The sequence below is a fragment of the Diabrotica undecimpunctata genome, chromosome 3 (genome assembly GCF_040954645.1).
Source record: "Diabrotica undecimpunctata isolate CICGRU chromosome 3, icDiaUnde3, whole genome shotgun sequence".
Classification (NCBI taxonomy): Eukaryota; Metazoa; Arthropoda; class Insecta; order Coleoptera; family Chrysomelidae; genus Diabrotica; species Diabrotica undecimpunctata.
The window spans coordinates 52,783,835-52,791,578 of record NC_092805.1 but is presented as its reverse complement, the minus strand read 5'-3'; positions in this window follow the sequence as shown (position 1 = coordinate 52,791,578).

Here is a 7,744-nt window from a genome sequence, read left to right as displayed (position 1 = left end):
CTCCACACTCAACTGGAGAAAAACTTTTGATTGATTCGAGACTACCAGCGGGAAAAAAAAGTTAAATAGGCGAACTACAAGAAGAAAAAAATATAAAGAAATACGAAAGATAAAAGATAAAGACGAAACTAGAACGTGGCACTGAATACTATTCATGTGTGGAATATTATTAAGTAGAAGACATAACCAAAAAACGAGGACAACAATACACAAAACATACTTACCCAAAATTCACAAAAATATATTTCAAGACAGAAGCGTCAGTATCTGATCTTAAAAAATGATCTCTTGTTTTACGAAATGATCTTGTTAGAAATATACTGAACGGCAAAAAAGTGGCCATCCTACAAATTTCCGAAAATAAAAATTCATTGGAAGTTTTATGCATTATTTCATATTGCGTCTCAATGTAAATATTTATTGCGATCATATATGCTTGTTTTTGACATTTTTGACGTTTATGTTGTTGTTTTCTGTAGACGCTGTTTATCTTCTAAGTTGAAAACATTAAATTAAACAGTAATTTAGCTTTTCAAACGTGGATTTCGACTAAGTGATTACGATATGGTGTTATCTAGAGTAGATGTTGCTTGAATTCTTGCACTGCTACTAGATGGAAGAAGTTAGGTTTATATATCCAAAACTTTATTGCGAGAACTACAGTGCGGAGAGCTTTCCATTGCTTTATAGAGACTGCTACATACTCACATCGACCTGGTTCTGGTCGTAGAAGAGTTACCTCGCAAAGAGATAATCGTTTTATTGTGATGGAACTTTTAAGATATCGCCATTCCATTGCAATTGCTCTAAGAAACCGTCTGCAGGAGGTTCGAAATATGTAAATGTAAGTGAGAGAATGGTTAGAAGACGCCTCAATAAAAGAGAACTAATGCCAAGAAGGCCGGCTATTGTTCCCGAATTACAACCCAGACACTCTAGTAATCGATTAAATTTTGCTCGACAACATCAACACTGGGATATAGAGGATTGGAGCCGAATTCTCTTAACTGATGAATCTCGGTTCTGTTTGAAGTTTGGCGATGACCGAGAGAGGGTTTAGAGATGTAAAACTGAAAGTTATGCCCAAGCTTGTATATCCCAGAGAAGAAAGTTTGGCGGTGGTGGTGTCTTGGTTTGGGCTGGAATCTAATTTAAAGCTCGAACTGAACTTATTTTTATCAATGGTCCCCTGAATAGTCACCGGTATATAGAGGATGTTTTGGCAGAAGCAGTAGTTCTATTGGTCCATTTATTGCGGACAATTTCGTTTTTATGCATGATAATGCACGGCCGCATAGTGCAAGAAAAGTGACAATTTACTTGGGGATAGTAGGACTTAATACTATATCTGAATATCATTGAATATCTGTAAGGTATTAGAAGTTAACCAGGTCAGCCAGAGAGTCTTGCAGACCATGCTTCGTGAAGAATATGAACGTATTCCTTAAGTTTTTATTCAAAATTTGTTCCTTTCCCTTCCAAACTGTATGCAAACGGTTATTGATGTTTCAGGCATAATACCCGATATAAGAACATTTTGTTAAGGTCACTCGTAATTTTTATTGTTTGTAATTTGTATTTATACCTATTACAATATTTTCTTTTGGTGCCTTTCAATTAAATAAATTATGCTAAGGAATTAAGCAGTAATGGCCATTTTCTGTTTTAAAAATGAAAGATGTTGAGTACACAATATGAAACATTAAATGAACCTTCAATAAATTTTTATTTTTGCAAATTTATAGGATGCCCACTCTTTTAGCCGGTCAGTGTATTTATAAAAATTAAAATGTATATACAGGCATGGGCCGACAGCGGAGTTCAAGGGGGTGCAACTGCACCCCCTGATCGGAAAGAAAGTGCATAGCTATACATGTATAGTTCTATATTTTATATTGGTTAATAGTATGTTAAGATACAAATGCAGCCTCCTGAAAAGCAGATGCACCCCCCTAAAAATAGTCCTGGAGGCGCCCATGATAAAAAAAGCTTAATAAGATAAAACGAAGATTGGACAAAATATAACAATCGTTATTTTGACATGTTATAAGGTGTGTAATAAATATAATATGGGTCCCACAACACTACCCTGAGGGATTCCTGCTTTGATTGGTTGTGGTTCGAAATATTCGCCTTCCTGTTGAATTCTAAATGTTGTGTCTTCCAAGTATGAGTGTATTAATAGTGAATGGAAAGATATCTTAAGTTTTTAAATTTTAGTACCAAGCATCCGTTCCATATTTTATCGAAAACGTCGAGATACAATCATGTTTTTTGGTAGCAAAATTGATCAAAAAGTCCCCATTTGTGTTTTGATGGAGTGTGTGTTTGCCGATTGTTCCTGTAAATTGGTCTTCATTGTCTATTTGTGAATTCATATCACCTAATATAATCTTGATGACATTTCTCGAAAAATTTTCTTACACTTCTTCTAACTGCTCGTAGAACTCCTCTTTTATTGCCGTATCATGTTCTTCTGTTAATCTATGGACATGAATAATTGGGAGATTAAAACACTTTGTTTTTAGTCTTAGTATACATAATCTTTCACTCATTGCTTTAAATCTAAAATGTGTTTGATTGATGAACCGACCGCGTAATACATATTTATGTGCCTGAGTCATCGGAGATAAAACTGTTCCGTCCGACGCTTGTTTATAGGCCTCGTAGTCATATGTTTCTTTACGGGAACCCTCCTCCCTAACCCAAACTTAGGACCGACAATGACACCGTGGACTACTTAATCCGCCTATAACTGCTACAGGCGGAGCACAATTTTAATTGAAAATAGAATTATTTTGATGTTTTACACTTCAAAAAGCAGTCTCAAACGTCAAAGACACTTACTTTCAAATACAATTGTAATCAGGTTTTCTTGAAAAGGCTGTATATCTGTTGTCAATTTTGTACATTGCTTTTGTAGGGATGCCGTGAAAATCTTTCTCATTTCATTAAAGTTTGTTAGTGCTTTGTCTATCTGAACTTTGATTTCTTTGGAGTAATTTTTTGTGTGATTAATTATTGTACCAATAAATTTGTAGTTTTGTACTTTTTCTAAACGATTACTGTTAATTATCAGGCTTTTCTCAATATTTTGAGTTTTGATATCCTAATAAATTTAGTTTTTTTATGTTTGTTAATAGTCTGTATTCTTCTACATACTTAATTATTGGGTTTACTAGCCTCTGGAGGTCGCGGAGGTTATCCGCCAAGTATCGGTAGCATACCTAATGTTAATTTATTCCAACTGTTTCTTCCACAAGAGCCCTTTTCATAATTTCTCTAGAGAATGCGTTGAACAGTAGTGGCGAAAATACACATCCCTGTCGTACACTTGTTTTAATTTAGAACTCTTCTGAAGTGTACTAATTAATGCGTATATGTGTTTGCTGCTTATAACATAGATTCATTATAATTCCAAGGTCATTGTAGTTCATTTGTTTTAATTTGAGGACATCCATTAGCGGGCAACTTGCGGCATATACTAGTTCGCACGGCGGTCAGATTTTAATGCCCTACAGGGGACTGTTCTGGCTTACCACACGTGCATGTTCGAAATAATTATGATGTTATGTACTTTTCTTTGCAATTTGGCGAGTCAACCGATATGACTGATATCGCCAAGTTGTGTATTTTCATTCGGATGGTATTTTCTGACATGTTGGCTAAAGAAGAATTGTTAACAATGCTGCCTCTGAAAGAAAAAATTCGCGGGGAAGATATATACAACGTTTTTATAAAGTTTGTGAAACAATACGAGCTACCGATTTACAAACTCGTGTGTATTACAACAGATGGCGCACCATCCATGACTGGCATTAACAATGGATTTATTGCATTATGTCGAGATAACGATAAATTTCCATCGTTTTTTTCATTTCATTGCATTATTTACTAGCAAGTTTTGTATTCCAAAATTTTAAATATAGACAACATCATGAAAATGACAACAAAAATTGTGAATTCAATCAGAGCGCAAAGCTTGCAACGAAGTCTTTTTAAAGCGCAATTGGAAGCTAGCGACTCTGCGAAACACACTGATTTACTTCTGCATACAGATGTGAGGTGGTTGAGCCGTGAAAAATTTTTATATAGGTTCCACAAGCTACTTCCCGAAATATTTCTTTTTTAGAAGAACGGGAGGACGACACTCATCTACTTCAAAATAAAAAATGGCTCAGTGATCTGGCTTTCCTAACAGATTTAACAAATCATTTGAACATCCTTAATTTGGAACTATAATAAAATAATTATCGATATGATGAGCGCAATACATTCTTTTGTCAACAAATTGAAATTATTAATCAAGCAAATTAGCAGAAAGGATTTAAACAACTTTCCATTGTTGAAAAAAAGGGTAGCCGCTCATTTGAATTATGTTTATTACGTGACGGAGCCACAAGCAGAGTTTGAAAGACGCTTCGCTGATTTTAAAAAACTGACAGCTATTGTAACATTCAGGTCTAATCCATTTTCTTGTCAAAACGTAGAAAAAATAGCCACTGAAATATCCGTTACGTTCAATATGGAGATCATTTCCGTCCAAAATGAGGTACTGAAAATAATTTCGGATATACACCTTAAATCCAGAGCGACCGATACGAAATTTTGGTCTTTCATATCGTCTGAGAAATATCCGTCTTTGAGACAAGTAGCTCTGCAGCTCACAGCATTATTTGGATCAACATACTTGTGTGAGTCTGCATTTTCCCAAATGAAGGTAGTAAAATCAAAATATCGTAATCGGCTAACTGACAAACATTTCTCTTCATGCTTGTGTTTGGCCCTCGGTAATTACGTACCATCATATGAAATACTTGTGGATGATATGCAGTGCCATGCATCAACATCAAAATAAAATTAATATGAAAAACATGACTTTAGTTACAACTCTCTGAAGTTACAACTTTTTATCAACTAGAAATGTGCAATAAAGTTTTTTATCTTCCAAATTGATTTTTTACTATGCTTTGTTTTTAAACCAGAAGGAGTACACTAAAGAGACATATTCACACCCAAGAAAGTCACTAGAAAGTTACAAAATACATCTTCTTTTTTGGTTGATCATATCGGCCTTCCACGGTAATCCAAAAATATTATATTAGGTATACTAATACGTCGCTAAAGAGTTCTAAAAACAACTGTTTTTTTTTATATAAAAGCAGACTAAAAATCTAAAATTAAAAGAATAACGCAGAAAACACAAAAAATCGCCGATATAACTTAATTAACCTATGAAATGCCATTCGTGTCAAAATTTCATAACAGTGGAGTAAACTTGTCTGAGGTTGGACCAATTACAAACAAACATTGCGGCGAGGTAAATTTGAATTATTCCTCCTGGTTTAAAAACAGGGTATAGCAGTCGATATCCAGACGCTTGCAGTTTATGTGGTAGATCCCATACAGTACAAATCTTAGCACCACTGCCCTACATAAAAGAGTCACAGGCAGGTATTTTGATACATTTTATTAATAGAAGTTGAATACATATTTCTTAAAATTTCTAGTTACATAAATACAAAACTAGGTACTTCTTACTTAAAATCGTATAACGATATTATCACTAATGTAATATGATGTTAGAGCTCATATTCCCTTGTTTAATATTTGATTGGGTTTTTTCATATCAGAAATTGCAAGTGATATATTTCTTAAAAGAAATACCAAACAAGTATTCTACCTAAAATTTTATTATAAGAAATAGCGGTGGTGCGTATCTCAATATTATTATTTTAGTTATGGTTTGAATGTCTTTAGTTCATTATGGAGAAATTTTAAATAGGTGAAATGTTAAACAAAAAGGACAAGTGACAATTACCAGTCTAACTTCTATAAAATGCTTGCCAATAATATCAAACGTTGGCAGTGTGTAGAAAGAAGTTGCAAGGCATTTGTTAAAACTCTAAGAATTTGTAACAGTGTTGTTAAATGTAGTAATAACCACAACCATGACAGTTCATCAAAAACATTGTTAAACCAGCAAAAATTAAGCAATGGTCTTCAGTGAAAGGCATTGGACGATTTGTGGGAAAAACTATCGAAGTTGATATACAGCGAAACTAAACAAACTGGCACTAAAACTGTTACAGTAGAAGATATGCCTTTGATTGGAAAAAATATTTATATAATACTTAGTAGAAAACAAGTTATTTACAAAATTTTAAAGTGCATGCAGAAAATACATGACTCATTGAACTCAGTGGAAGTGACAACCAATCAAAAAGAACAATTTTTATTAAAAAATGATTAGGTATATATATTTGTTGCTTTTTCTTGTGTATCCAACTTAACATTTTTAAGTAAATTAGAAGCAATTCATGTTGATGAAACTTTTATAGAAATATGCTTTATTGTCACTGAAAATTGTACAATTTTATAGACAAAGCTTACAAAAAGTCGGAAAAATAATAATAACAATTTAAAATTTACTGAAATTACATAAATCGTCAATATCACAAAATAAAATATAATAAAAGAAACAAAAAATTTCAAAATTTTAATAAATTGCAAATTGTATAATAAAACCTTATGAAGTAATAAGTTTAAGTTGCTGCATGTGATACCCAAATACACCTAAAAATACTTTAGTTACTTGTACATAAAGGTACTGTAATTTCTTAGTTATTCGTTAAGAACCTCTTCTACCGAATAACATGGTCTTTCAGATAGATAGGCTTTTGTCATTTTACGGAACTTGGTGAAAGAAGTTGCAAATTTAAGTTGCCAAGGGAGATGATTGTATAATTTTTTGCCTAACATAATATAGATTTCTCTACTAACTCACTGGACGAGATCAGTAAATACACATCAAAGGTTGAATTTCTGGTGGAGTAATCATGATTAGGTCTTGCTGGAAAAACATGTAGGTGTTTACGAATTAAGCAAACAGTTTCTAAACTAAGAAAGAGGAAAGAGTTGCTCATGCAGTGTGTTATTCTACTGAGGCCAAAAAGATACCGTATTGTATCTTTTTTTGTATTTTAAAAATAACATGAGATTGAGCAGCTTTGCCAGAACCCCAAAAAGGAAAACCATATCGAAGATGAGACTCGAACAAAGAAAAATATGTTATTTTGGAAGATGTTAAATTGATTTCCTTCGAATCAGATCATATTGCATAGCAAGCTGAGGCTTGCTATGCAATATGATCTGAGAGCTTGAATAAACGATACTGATCATCATGTAAATGCCTTAAATGGTTTGAAAACGGAGTGTCAAAAAATAAACCTAAATTTTAGCTCCAAAATTTTGTATACCAATTTCGAAAAAGAGATCTATACAGCTGTAAATGAAGTTTTTTCATCTGCAAAAGTAGGCTTTAGTGAGATATTACTAGCACAACAGCAAGCCGTGCAATAATTTGCTGACTAATTGGTGGACAACTATTTTTCGGAATAGGCAAACTTTCCTCCTGAGATGTGGTCGAAAAACAGTTCATCACTTGAGGCGTACAACCGATACCTATGAAAGTTTCCATTCTAAATTTAATTCGTTATTTTACAATGTGGATATACAGAAGGATACTAAAAATATCTTATGTGGACCATGTCACCAACGTTGAGGTCCTTCAGCGCATGACAAAAGAAAAAGAAGTGCTTAATTTAATTAAACAACGTAAGCTTGAGTACCTCGGCCACGTGATGCGGAACAAAGAAAAATATCGAATTCTTCAACTTGTTATGCAGGGTAAAGTATTTGGCAGAAGAGGACCGGGACGCCGTCGTATCTCGTGGTTGAAAAA